The sequence below is a fragment of the Hyperoodon ampullatus genome (assembly GCF_949752795.1).
Source record: "Hyperoodon ampullatus genome assembly, chromosome: X".
Classification (NCBI taxonomy): domain Eukaryota; kingdom Metazoa; phylum Chordata; class Mammalia; order Artiodactyla; family Ziphiidae; genus Hyperoodon; species Hyperoodon ampullatus.
The window spans coordinates 103714163-103727492 of NC_136913.1; the positions used below are offsets into that span (position 1 = coordinate 103714163).

General features: G+C 42.7%; 1 long non-coding RNA gene across 4 annotated transcripts in view; it reads right to left on the reverse strand.

Moving 5' to 3' along the window:
- The window catches only part of LOC307069324, a 41600-nt gene that overhangs the window by 21240 nt on the left and 7030 nt on the right, over nucleotides 1-13330 (reverse strand). For 2 of the 4 annotated variants that reach the window (XR_013811490.1, XR_013811491.1), the window contains exons 1-3: nucleotides 7688-8011; nucleotides 4188-4253; nucleotides 3837-3879 (exon numbers count right to left, since the gene is read on the reverse strand). This is a non-coding gene — a long non-coding RNA (uncharacterized lncRNA). Of the gene's footprint in view, nucleotides 1-1495; nucleotides 1782-3836; nucleotides 3880-4187; nucleotides 4254-7687; nucleotides 8012-13330 lie in introns of those variants that run through there. The other 2 variants (XR_013811492.1, XR_013811493.1) reach the window with 2 other exon arrangements.

Consider the following 13330-nt stretch of genomic DNA (forward strand, 5'->3'; position numbering starts at 1 on the left):
TTAAAGGAGCAGCTGATTCGGGGGCTCTGTCTCGCTCAGGCCGGGGGAAGGCAGGGGTACGGATGCGGGGTAAGCCTGTGGCGGCAGAGGCCGGCATGATGTTGCACCAGCCTGAGGCGCGCCATGCATTCTCCCGGGGAAGTTGATCACGGGACCCTGGCAGTGGTGGAATGCACAGTCTCCTGGCAGGGGAGGTGTGGATAGTGACCTGTGCTTGCACACAGTCTTCTTGTTGGCTGTAGCAGAAGCCTTAGCGTCTTATGCCTGTCTCTGGGGTCCACGCTGATAGCCGCGGCTTGCACCCATCTCTGGAGCTCCTTTAAGCTGCGCTCTTAATCCCCTCTCCTCGTGTACCAGGAAACAAAGAGGCAAGAAAAAGTGTCTTGCCTCTTCGGCAGCTCCAGACTTTTTCCCGGACTCCCTCCTGGCTAGCTGTGGCGCACTAGCCCCCTTCAGGCTGTGTTTATGCAGCCAACCCCAGTCCTGTCCCTGGGATCTGACCTCCGAAGCCCGAGCCTCAGCTCCCAGCCCCCCGCCCGCCCCAGCGGGTGAGCAGACAAGCCTCTCAGGCTGGTGAGTGCTGGTTGGCACCGTTCCTCTGTGCGGGCATCTCTGCGCTTTGCCCTCCGCACCCTTGTTGCTGCACTTTCCTCCATGGCTCTGAAGCTTCCCCCCTCCGCCACCCGCAGTCTCCGCCCGTGAAGGGCCTTCCTAGTGTGTGGAAACCTTTCCTCCTTCACAGCTCTCTCCCACTGGTGCAGGTCCCGTTCCTATTCTTTTGTCTGTTTTTTCTTTTTTCTTTTGCCCTACGCAGGTACGTGGGGAGTTTCTTGCCTTTTGGGAGGGAGATCTGAGGTCTTCTGCCAGCGTTCAGCAGGTGTTCTGGAGTTGTACCACATGTAGATGTATTTCTGATGTATTTGTGGGGAGGAAGGTGATCTCTGTGTCTTACTCTTCTGCCATCTTGAAGCTCCTCACCAATAAAGTATTTTTAAGGTATTTACGTTGTGGGTTTTTTTACATTTAAAAAAATATTTATTTATTTATTTTTGGCTGCGTTGGGTCTTCTTTGCTGTGCATGGGCTTCCTCTAGTTGCAGCGAGCGGGGGCTACTCTTCGTTGCGTGGGTTTCTCATTGCGGTGGCTTCTCTTGTTGCGGTGCATGGGCTCTAGGCATGCAGGCTTTAGTATTTGTGGTTCGCAGGCTCAGTAGTTGTGGCACGTGGGCTGTAAAGTGCAGGCTCAGTAGTTGTGGCACACGGGCGTAGTTGCTCCATGGTATGTGGGATCTTCTCAGACCAAGGCTCGAACCCATGTCCCCTGCATTGGCAGGTGGGTTCTTAACCACTGGGTCACCAGGGAAGCCCTTTATGTTATTTCTTAAGACATAATGCTATTGCATACTTTAATAGACTACAGTATAGTGTAAAAATAACTTTTACATGTATTAGGAAACCAAAAAATCCGTGTGGCTCACTTTATTGCGATACTCGCCTTGTTGCAGTGGTCTGGAACCACACCAACAATATCTCTGAGATGTGCCTGTATACACATTTTCTTTATCCATTCATCCGTGGATAGACAATTAGGTTGTTTCCTTATCTACTGCAAATAATGCTGCAGTGAACACGGGGGTGCCACACTGTTGTTGACCTTGTTCTAAAATGCCTAATTCCACCCTCCTGCCTTAGAACTCTTGTTGGTGTTGGGATCTCCTAGTTGAGGAGTAGGGCTGGCAGGACCTACTCCGGCAACATCACCTTCCATCCAGAATCCTGAACCTGGAGGTAGAACCGGGTTAGCTGACAGTGTCCTGAGCCCACGAAGACTGGAGGGTGGGGGTAGGTTGGCACATGCAGAACTGACAGTGGTCTGCCTCTTTCCCTCCAAATTATTGGCTGGGCAGATACTGGGTTTGAATGGAGTTGAACCTAGTTAGGTTGAACTTTCCTTAGCATTAAAGACTAAGATATCAAGGCAGTGACCAGATCTTCAGCAACTCTCACGTCCCAGTAAGACAAGTCAAAACAACCCTGGGCCCCCTTGCCAGACCACCTTTCTCTCAAGATGTTTCAGAGGGTGAATGACTCCTTAGTCATCCTTGAAGGAAGGCTTCTGTCTAAAAATCCAACATGTTCCTTCCTATTAATTATTTACTTCAGACTGAAGATGGGGTTTTAAAATAGGGGCTGCTTCCCTCAGTATGACTTTGAAAGGGGTTGAGTTTTTACCATGCTCAGCTCCCCCCATCACCAGGGTGACATTGTCCCTAGTGAGGAGGGGCAGGGCAGCTGGACTGCTGTCAGAACACTAACATGTCTTTACCCTGTTACCAGGCAAAGCATTAACAGCAAGGACACAGTGCAATTCACTAGCTGGTTTGCATGTAGGACATGGAAAATAGTTAAAGAATACTAAAAGTGGGAGGACAGGAACAAAGCAATAAGCCTAGACCAGAGCTTGGCACATATAGCCTACGGTCACTAAGGGTAGGCTGAAGGGAGGGGTACAGTATTAACTTTCCTAAGATATTTGAGCAATAATGAAATAGTTTCTTCAATTTCATCAATAGCACATAGATTTGCATGTTGTGTTTTTCTATTAAGACATTAACTGTTCAATATACTAAACCAATACCTTTTTTCCCTCTGATTGAAGTTTTGGTTTAAGAATGGGAGGGCCAAGTGTTGGAGATATCAGAGGGGTTTAATTCTCAGAAATACATCCCCAGTGGCCATGGGTCACCCTGTCATCATAATCCTGGAGGGACCCTATAATGCCATATTTATTCGGGAGCCCAACTGGAGTTGGGTTCCTCTGGTGCCACTGAAGCCCCAAATACCTGGGCCACCCATGCCATCCTTGCCTTGTCTGCCCTTGCCTCCTCCACCTGTACCTTCCTTTGGCTTAGCTTTGCTTGGCCTGGCATGGGTCCCTGTCATCAGCATTCATTTTCTAGTCCCTATCTTGTAAGACATGTTTTCTATGAGTTTTTCCAAAGTATTTTTTTGCCAGATTGAAATTTTTCATAGCACCTCAAGAGCAGTTCACCAAATGCCTGATAAATGAATTGAATAAATGAAAACAGTGCACTGTGTTTTCAACAGAGCATATTTTTTGTATTTTCAGTAAAGATGTGAATTCTCTTGTATACTTGTTTTTATGTGCCAAATGGGGTTAGTATTATATGGATAAGAATTGCTAAGGAATGTCAAGAAGGTCTCTTTTCATGAGGTGACGTCCCTAAGCACTATCACTAGACCCTGCACTTCTCAGATACATACGCATGTAAGATGAGGTGGGAAAAGTCCCTAGTGAGAGAACAGTGTGCTGCAAAATGGGGCCGAGCTCCATTCATGATGAGGAGCTCAGGCACAAGCCTGGACTCTAAAGGAACCTTCCTAAGAAATTACTATTCATAGGGCTTTATGGGAATGTAGCATCCAAATATTCACCTAGTTTTGTCCTAGATGCTCCAGATTCTGTTCACTACCCTCCCTTTTTGTGAAGGATATAGGGGAACAAACCATTCTGGCCCAAAGGAACTGCTGCTTCAAAGGGAACACAAGAGGTGCCTCCATCGAGGCCAGAAAGAGGCTCTTCTCCCTTTTCACCCCTCCCCCCACCACAGGAGCCATATTGTTGTGTCCTCCCCAGCTCAGAAGTGACAATTATGCCTTCAAATATATTTTGTCTCATTCAGCGTCCTTGAAAAGACCCTAGATCTGATGATTAAACACTAAAAGGGAAAATTTTGGTTTACTGCTGCTGGAAGCAAGAGGGAGGCCCTGATTAATATTCCAGATTAATGGATCACTGAAAAGAAGCGGTCAAACCTTGGCTTTCTTCATGCTGTCTTCCTCATGTGAAACTGCCAGGCTAGAAAACAAAATAAAAATGAAGTGTGATAAGAACTGAGGAATTACTGTTAAATTTTTAGGCATAGTAATGGTAATGTGGTTATGTTTAAAAAAGAAAGAATGTCTCTCTTTTAGAGAAACATGCTGAATTGTTTATAAATGAAATGATATCTGGGATTTGTTTCAAAATAATTGGGAGGTGGTGGCAACTTCCCACAAGTTGATAATTGTTCAAGTTGGTGATATGTACATGGGAGATCATTACACTATTCTCTATACTTGTATATATATTTGACCTTCTCCATAATAAAAATTAAATTAAAAAACCTGATCATCTGTGTTTCTTCTTTTTCTTTTGCTGGGCTTTTTTTTTGCTTTCCTTTGTATCTTCATCTGAAAATTAAAACACATTAAAATTGAAAAAAAAAGTTTACCTCTAAACATTAATACCTTTTTATAAATTTTTTATTTATTTATTTATTTATTTATGGCTGTGTTCGGTCTTCGTTGCTGCGTGCGGGCTTTCTCTAGTTGCGGCGCGCAGGGGCTACTCTTCGTTGTGGCACACAGCCTTCTCATTGCGGTGGCATGTCTCGTCGTGGAGCACAGGCTCTAGGCGTGCAGGCTTCCATAGTTGTGGCACGTGGGTTCATTAGTTGTGGCTCACGGGCTCTAGAGCACAGGCCCAGTAGTTGTGGCGCATGGGCTTAGTTGCTCTGTAACATATGGGATCTTCCTGGACCAGAGCTCGAACCCAAGTCCCCTGCATTTGCAGGCGGACTCCTAACCACTGTGCCACCAGGGAAGTCCCCATGTTAATACCTTTGACCAGATAAATATGCTTTTGCTGTCCCATTTGTTATATCAGAGAAATTCATTCATTCAAACGCTTATGTCACGAACCGTGCTAGGCACTGGAAGCATAGAAATTAAAGTCACACTAGGTATTAGATGATATAGGGAATTATTAACTTACTGGGTGAGATAATGGTATTGTAGTTAAGTAGGAAAATGTCGTTTTTTAAACTAAAAATAGAACTACCATATGACCCAGCAATCCCACTACTAGGCATATACCCTGAGAAAACCATAATTCAAAAAGAGACATGTACCAAAATGTTCATTGCAGCTCTATTCACAATAGCCCGGAGCTGGAAACAACCTAAGTGTCCATCATCGGATGAATGGATAAAGAAGATGTGGCACATATATACAATGGAATATTACTCAGCCATAAAAAGAAACGAAACTGAGCTATTTGTAATGAGGTGGATAGACCTAGAGTCTGTCATACAGAGTGAAGTAAGTCAGAAAGAGAAAGACAAATACCGTATGCTAACACATATATATGGAATTAAAAAAAAAAAAGTCATGAAGAACCTAGGGGTAAAACGGGAATAAAGACACAGACCTACTTGAGAATGGACTTGAGGATATGGGGAAGGGGAAGGGTAAGCTGTGACAAAGGGAAAGAGAGGCATGGACATATATACACTACCAAACGTAAGGTAGATAGATAGTGGGAAGCAGCCGCAGAGCACAGGGAGATCAGCTCGGTGCTTTGTGACCGCCTGGAGGGGTGGGATGGGGAGGGTGGGAAGGAGGGAGATGCATGAGGGAGGGGATGGGGGAACAGATGTATATGTATGACTGATTCACTTTGTTATAAAGCAGAAACTAATAAAAAAAAAAAAAAAAGGAAAATGTCGTTTTTTAAAGTGCTGCAGACAGAAATATTTAGTGTATTTTACCTTGACTATCTCAACAAAAAAATCCCTATCTGAAGCAAGTATGTCAAAATGCTAACAAATGTTAAACCTGAGTGACAAGTACTGTACATGGCATTAATAATACTACTCCCTTTACTTTTCTCAATGTTTGAGTATTTTCATGATGTGTGTGTTTGGGGGTTTGCTTTCCAGGAGCTCATTCTAGTGGAGGAGACACAGGGAAAGAGGCAAGTAGAATCTGAGTGAGAGAGAAGCATGGGGTGCTCTGGGCATACAGAGGAGTCTCAAAATCAGGCTGATTTGGGGATAGTGGTTGAGGAACGGTTGACCAGGAAAAGGTGACTCTTAAGCTAGTTCTTTTAAAAATCAGTTTCATTACAAAAGTAATGCATGCCCATCATAGCAATGAGTAAGCCAAGCCGCGTGCAGGGAGAGACCGGCATTGTAGGCAGACGGACTCTCTGTATCAAGCGACAGAGTCAAGAGAAAGGACATGCAGTATCAAGGACATGGAAAGTCATCCTTAGGCCAAAGAGGACGCTGCAGGAGAGCCACAGGGTACGTGTGATGCGAGAGATCAATCGGGATCTGACTTTACCCTGAAGGCCATGGAGAACAGCGGAAGGATTTTAAGTAGGGACTGCCATGCTCAGATTTGCACATCAAGAAAGCTCAGCCTTCCAGCAGTGAGGAAGAAAGGTGACAGTGAGGGCCAGGAAACCCAGGTGACATCAGAGGAAGGGGTGCCTTAGTGTAACGTGTCCCCAGAGGAGGCACCCTCTGTCAGTCATCAGCCAGGAGAGGGCACAAAAAAGTGACTTTTTTGTGATGTGCCGCCCCACAGGAAGTGTGATACATAAATCAGCTGCTGGCCTGAGGGAGTCCCCTATGGTGTACCTTTTTGAAAATTGCACAAGGTGCCCACTAAGTGTGAGAATCTCACAAAAGAGCCGCTCCACTGGGCTGAGGCAGCCCCCTGTGGCTTGGTTTGGCACCACACGTCTCACAGACTAACCCCAACACGGTTCGATGCCACATGCCTTGTATAGCTACACACAACCAATCTGGAGTCACACGGCTTAGGTTTGAATCCCAACTGTGTGGCCTTGGGTGCAGTACTTTTTTTTTTTTAACATCTTTACTGGAGTATAATTGCTTTACAATGGTGTGTTAGTTTCTGCTTTATAACAAAGTGAATCAGTTATACATATACATATATCCCCATATCTCTTCCCTCTTGCCTCTCCCTCCCTCCCACCCTCCCTATCCCACCCCTCTAGGTGGTCACAAAGCACCAAGCTGATCTCCCTGTGCTATGCGGCTGCTTCCCACTAGCTATCTATTTTACGTTTGGTAGTGTATATATGTCCATGCCAATCTCTCACTTTGTCACAGCTTACCCATCCTCCTCCCCATATCCTCAAGTCCATGCTCTAGTAGGTCTGTGTCTTTATTCCTGTCTTAGCCCTAGGTTCTTCATGACCTTTTTTTTTTCTTAGATTCCATATATATGTGTTAGCATATGGTATTTGTTTTTCTCTTTCTGACTTACTTCACTCTGTATGACAGACTCTAGGTCCATCCACCTCACTACTAATAACTCAATTTCGTTTCTTTTTATGGCTGAGTAATATTCCATTGTATATATGTGCCACATCTTCTTTATCCATTCATCTGTTGATGGACACTTAGGTTGCTTCCATGTCCTGGCTATTGTAAATAGAGCTGCAATGAATATTGTGGTACATGACTCTTTTTGAATTATGGTTTTCTCAGGGTATATGCCCAGTAGTGGGATTGCTGGGTCGTATGGTAGTTCTATTTGTAGTTTTTTAAGGAACCTCCATACTGTTCTCCATAGTGGCTGTATCACTTATAACCTGCTCTGGGCCTCCATTTCTCCATCTCTAAGATGTGTCCTACAGTGACTGTGTGGATTAAATAGCAATAATGCATATCAAGCACTTAGCAGGGTGCCCAACACAAAGTCAGTGAGTGTTCAAAACTCTTGGCTATTATTTTTTTTAAGAACCTTCTTCTAAAATAAGCTTACAAGAAGTACAAGCAAGGCTCACAGAAGGATGTTGGCTGTCTTACCACTGGAGTCTGTTTCAGAATCAGAGTCACTGTCACTATCATCAGAATACTTCTTGTGTTTTCTTTTAGATGATTTTTTCTTCCTCCTTTTCTTGGATCTTTCTTTTGAATGACTAGACTTCTTCTCTTCTTCTTTTCTTCTACATAAAATACAAATAAAAAACTAACTTCTAAAGAAGTATTTCTGAGCATCAATTTTATTGTATTAAAAATACTGAAAAGATGGGCTTCCCTGGTGGCGCAGTGGTTGAGAGTCCGCCTGCCGATGCAGGGGACACGGGTTCGTGCCCCGGTCCGGAAAGATCCCACATGCTACGGAGCGGCTGGGCCCGTGAGCCATGGCCACTGAGCCTGAGCGTCCGGAGCCTGTGCTCCGCAATGGGAGAGGCCACAACAGTGAGAGGCCCGCGTACCACAAAGAAAAAAAAAATACTGCAAAGGAATTGATGACAGGCGATTTGAGTAAAGTCTAATGTTCAACTATTTATAAACGTATTTTTTAAACTTCTCAATAAAAAAATCCTATATTTAAAAAATATCTTCTGAAGCAAAAGCTGATGTGGTGCTTTTCTTTGGCTCTTCGTCCTCTACTGGCGTATGTTCATCAGAGCTGAATTTAAAGAAAACTGTAGTAAGAATCAGAAAAGTGATAAAATATGGACCACAGAGTATAAAAATATACACTTAAAAATTTTCAGTAACAAATTGATTGTCCAAGAACCATTCAAAGCCAGCACCTGAGTGCTTTTGTAACAGTACAGCTTACTGGCCAACCACCTTCATAATAACAGAATAATCATTTATATTTGCATAATGCTTTCGAGTTAACAAAATGCTATTCACACTGAAAGCAACATGAAGGATTTATATTTTCAGAAGAAACCACAGGGCAAATGCAGGGAAATAGGAACCATAATGAAAGATGAAAGAAACTGGAGATAAGAAGGCTGAGGGAAGACTTCATAATTTCATTCTACATGTGGAACAGTCATACGGTACAGTAGCAACTGTTCTGTCTCCCCAGAGCAAGAACCTAACACAGTACAGTATAGAGATTTCATCCTGTTGTAAGAGAATTCTGAAAATGAGTATTATTAACATTCTACAATAGCTTAAAAAGGGCATTTCCATATCACAGAGTCTTTTCCACTTAACATCACATCTGGAATAATTTAGGTATTGCCTAGAAAATTATTTTTAGGGTGCCTTCCAACTCTAATTCTCTGATTTCAAGTTCTTATAAGATTATCTGTAAGTACAAGTTTCTAATAATAATGCTTTATGAACTAGTCACAAATTAGAAGTTTATCTGTGAAGCACATTGTCTCAACTCAACCTAAAGTAGACACGGAAATAGAGGAGAGGGAAGCAGCAGCTAATAAATAGCACCAAAGAGAAAAGAAACAAGGAAAAAGAAGAAGCATTAAGCCTTCAGATAGTATTGTATATAGGAAAATTAACTAAATAAAACCATACTGGCATATTCACCTTTAAAATCCCTTTGTAATGCTAAAATCCGGTATGCAATCTGTTATTGGGTTAGTTGAAGAAAAAAAATAATTCAAAATAACATAAATGCATTATTTGTTTTAACACTGAACCCTTCTATGAATAGGAAATTAGCACCCCATGAATTATAGTTTAAAAAGAACAATTAGCATGCTAAAATCCACTGGCAACATGTTTTAATTCCTAGGTATGTTCCATATTTTTAAAACTTAAGGGATATAAAAGGATAAATCACAAGAAAGAAGAAATATGTGAGACGCACTTAAAGTTCCTCACTTAATTAAAAAAATTTAGGGCTTCCCTTGTGGCGCAGTAGTTGGGAGTCCGCCTGCCAATGCAGGGGACACGGGTTCGGGCCCTGGTCTGGGAAGATCCCACATGCCGCGGAGCAGCTAAGCCCGTGAGCCACAACTACTGAGCCTGCACTCTCGAGCCTGCACGCCACAACTACTGAAGCCCATGCGCCAAAACTACTGAAGCCCACGCGCCACAACTACTGCAGCCCACACGCCTAGAGCTCGTGCTCTGCAACAAGAGAAGCCACTGCAATAAGAAGCCCATGCACCACAACGAAGAGTAGCCCCCGCTCACCGCAACTAGAGAAAGCCCACGTGCAGCAACGAAGACCCAACACAGCCAAAAATAAAAAAAAAAGTAAAATAAATAAATTAAAAAAAAATTTAAAATAGGCACTGGATTTAATAAATGTTATAACATATTTTTAAAATACATTTTTAAAAGACTTACTGTGGTTCAGGATTGTATTAGTCAGCTAGGGCTGCCATAACAAAATGCCAGAGACTGGGTGGCTTAAACAACAGAAATTTATTTTCTCACCATTCTGGAGGTTAGAAATCCAAGATCAAGGATTGGTTCAAGATGGTAGAGCAGAAGGACGTGCTCTCACTCCCTCTTGTGAGAGTACTGGAATCACAACTAACTGCTGAACAATCATCGACAGGAAGACACTGGAACTCCCCAAAAAAGATACCCCACATCCAAAGACAAAGGAGAAGCCATAATGAGACAGTAGGAGGGGTGCAATCACGATAAAATCAAATCCTATAACTGCTAGGCAGGTGACTCACAAACTGGAGAATGCTTATACCACAGAAGTCCACCCACTGAAGTGAAGGTTCTGAGCCCCACATCAGGCTTCCCAACCTGGGGGTCCGGCAACGGGAGGATGAATTCCTAGAGAATCAGACTTTAAAGGCTAGTGGGAATCGACTGCGGGACTCTGACTGAACTGGGGGAAACAGAGACTCCACTTTTGGAGGGCACACACAAAGTAGTGTGCACATCACCACCCAGGGGAAGGAGGAGTGATCCCATAGGAGACTGAACCAGACCTACCTGCTAGTGTTGGAGGGTCTCCTGCAGAGGCGGGGGGCAGCTGTCGCTCACTGCAGGGACAAGGACACTGGCAGCAGAAGTTCTGGGAAGTCCTCCTTGGTGTGAGCCCTCCCAGAGTCCGCCATCAGCCCCACCAAAGAGCCTGGGTAGGCTCCAGTGTTGGGTCGCCTCAGGCCAAACAACCAACAGGGAAGGAACCCAGCCCCACCCATCAGCTGACAAGCTGATTAAAGTTTTACTGAGCTCTGCCCACCAAGCAACAGCCAGCTCTACCCACCACCAGTACCTCCCATCAGGAAACTTCCACAAGCCTCTTAGAGAGCCTCATCCACCAGAGGGCAGAGAGCAGAGGCAAGAACTACAATCCTGCAGCCTGTGTAACAAAAACCACACTCACAGAGAGACAAGATGAAAAGGCAGAGGGCTATGTACCAGATGAAGGAACAAGATAAAACCCCAGAAAAACAACTAAATGAACTGGAGATACGCAACCTTCCAGAAAAAGAATTCAGAATAATGGTAGTGAAGATGATCCAGGACCTCGGAGAAAGAATGGAGGTAGAGATCGAGAAGATGCAAGAAATGTTTAACAAAGACCTAGAAGAATTAAAGAACAAACAAACAAAGATGAACAGTACAATAACTGAAATGAAAAATACAAATTCCTAGAAGGAATCAATAGCAGAATAACTGAGGCAGAAGAACGGATAAGTGACCTGGAAGATAGAATGGTGGAATTCACTGCTGCGGAACAGAATAAAGAAAAAAGAATGAAAAGAAATGAAGACAGTCTAAGAGACATCTGGGACAACATTAAACACAACAACATTCGCATTATAGGGGTCCCGGAAGGAGAAGAGAGAGAGAAAGGACCCGAGAAAATATCTGAAGAGATGATAGTTCAAAACTTCCCTAACATGGGAAAGGAAATAGCCACCCAGCCCAGGAAGCACAGAGAGTCCCATACAGGATAAACCCAAGGAGAAACATGCCGAGACACATAGTAATCAAGTTGGCAAAAATTAAAGACAAAGAAAAATTATTGAAAGCAGCAAGGGAAAAATGACAAATAACATAAAAGGGAACTCCCATAAGGTTAACAGCTGATTTCTCAGCAGAAACTCTACAAGCCAGAAGGGAGTGGCAGGACATATTTATAGTGATGAAAGGTAAGAACCTACAACCAAGATTACTCTACCCGGCAAGGATCTCATTCAGATTCGAAGGAGAAATCAAAAGCTTTACAGACAAGCAAAAGTTAAGAGAATTCAGCACCACCAAACCAGCTCTACAACAAATGCTAAAGGAACTTCTCTAAGTGGGAAACACAAGAGAAGAAAAGGACCAACAAAAACAAACCCAAAACAATTAAGAAAATGGTAATAGGAACATACATATAGATAATTACCTTAAACATGAATGGATTAAATGCTCCAACCAAAAGACATAGGCTCGCTGAATGGATACAAAAACAAGACCCATATATATGCTGTCTACAAGAGACCCACTTCAGACCCAGGGACACATACAGACTGAAAGTGAGGGGATGGAAAAAGATATTCCATGCAAATGGAAATCAAAAGAAAGCTGGAGTAGCAATACTCATATCAGGTAAAATAGACTTTAAAATAAAGAATGTTGCAAGAGACAAGGAAGGACATTACATAATGATCAATCCAGGAAGAAGATATAAGAATTATAAATATATATGCACCCAACATAGGAGCACCTCAATACATAAGGCAACTGCTAACAGCTATAAAAGAGGAAATCGACAGTAACACAATAATAGTGGGGGACTTTAACACCTCACTTACACCAATGGACAGATCATCCAAACAGAAAATTAATAAGGAAACACAAGCTTTAAATGACACAATAGACCAGATAGATTTAACTGATATTTATAGGACATTCCATCCAAAAACAGCAGATTACACTTTCTTCTCAAGTGCACATGGAACATTCTCCAGGATAGATCACATCTTGGGTCACAAATCAAGCCTCAGTAAATTTAAGAAAATTGAAATCATAGTAAGCATCTTTTCTGACCACAACGCTATGAGATTAGAAATCAATTACAGGGAAAAAAACATAAAAAACACAAACACATGGAGGCTAAACAATATGCTACTAAATAACCAAGAGATCACTGAAGAAATTAAAGAGGAAATCAAAAAATACCTAGAGACAAATAACAATGAAAACAGGACGATCCAAACCTAGGGGAGGCAGCAAAAGCAGTTCTAAGAGGAAAGTTTACCGCAATACAATCCTACCTCAAGAAACAACAAACAGCTCAAATAAACAACCTAACCTTACACCTAAAGGAAGTAGAGAAAGAAGAACAAACAAAACCCAAAGTTAGTAGAAGGCAAGAAATCATAAAGGTCAGGGCAGAAATAAATGAAATACAAACAAAGAAGACAATAGCAAAGATCAATAAAACTAAAAGCTGGTTCTTTGAGAAAATAAACAAAATTGATAAACCATTAGCCAGACTCATCAAGAAAAAGAGGGAGAGGACTCAGATCAATAAAATTAGAGATGAAAAAGGAGAAGTTACAATGGACACCGCAGAAATACAAAGGATCATGAGAAATTACTACAAGCAATTCTATGGCAATAAAATGGACAACCTGGAAGAAATGGACAAATTCTTAGAAAGGTATATAACCTTCCAAGACTGAACCAGGAAGAAACAGAAAGTGTGAACAGACCAATCACAAGTAATGAAATTGAAACTGTGATTAAAAATCTTCCAACAAACAAAAGTCC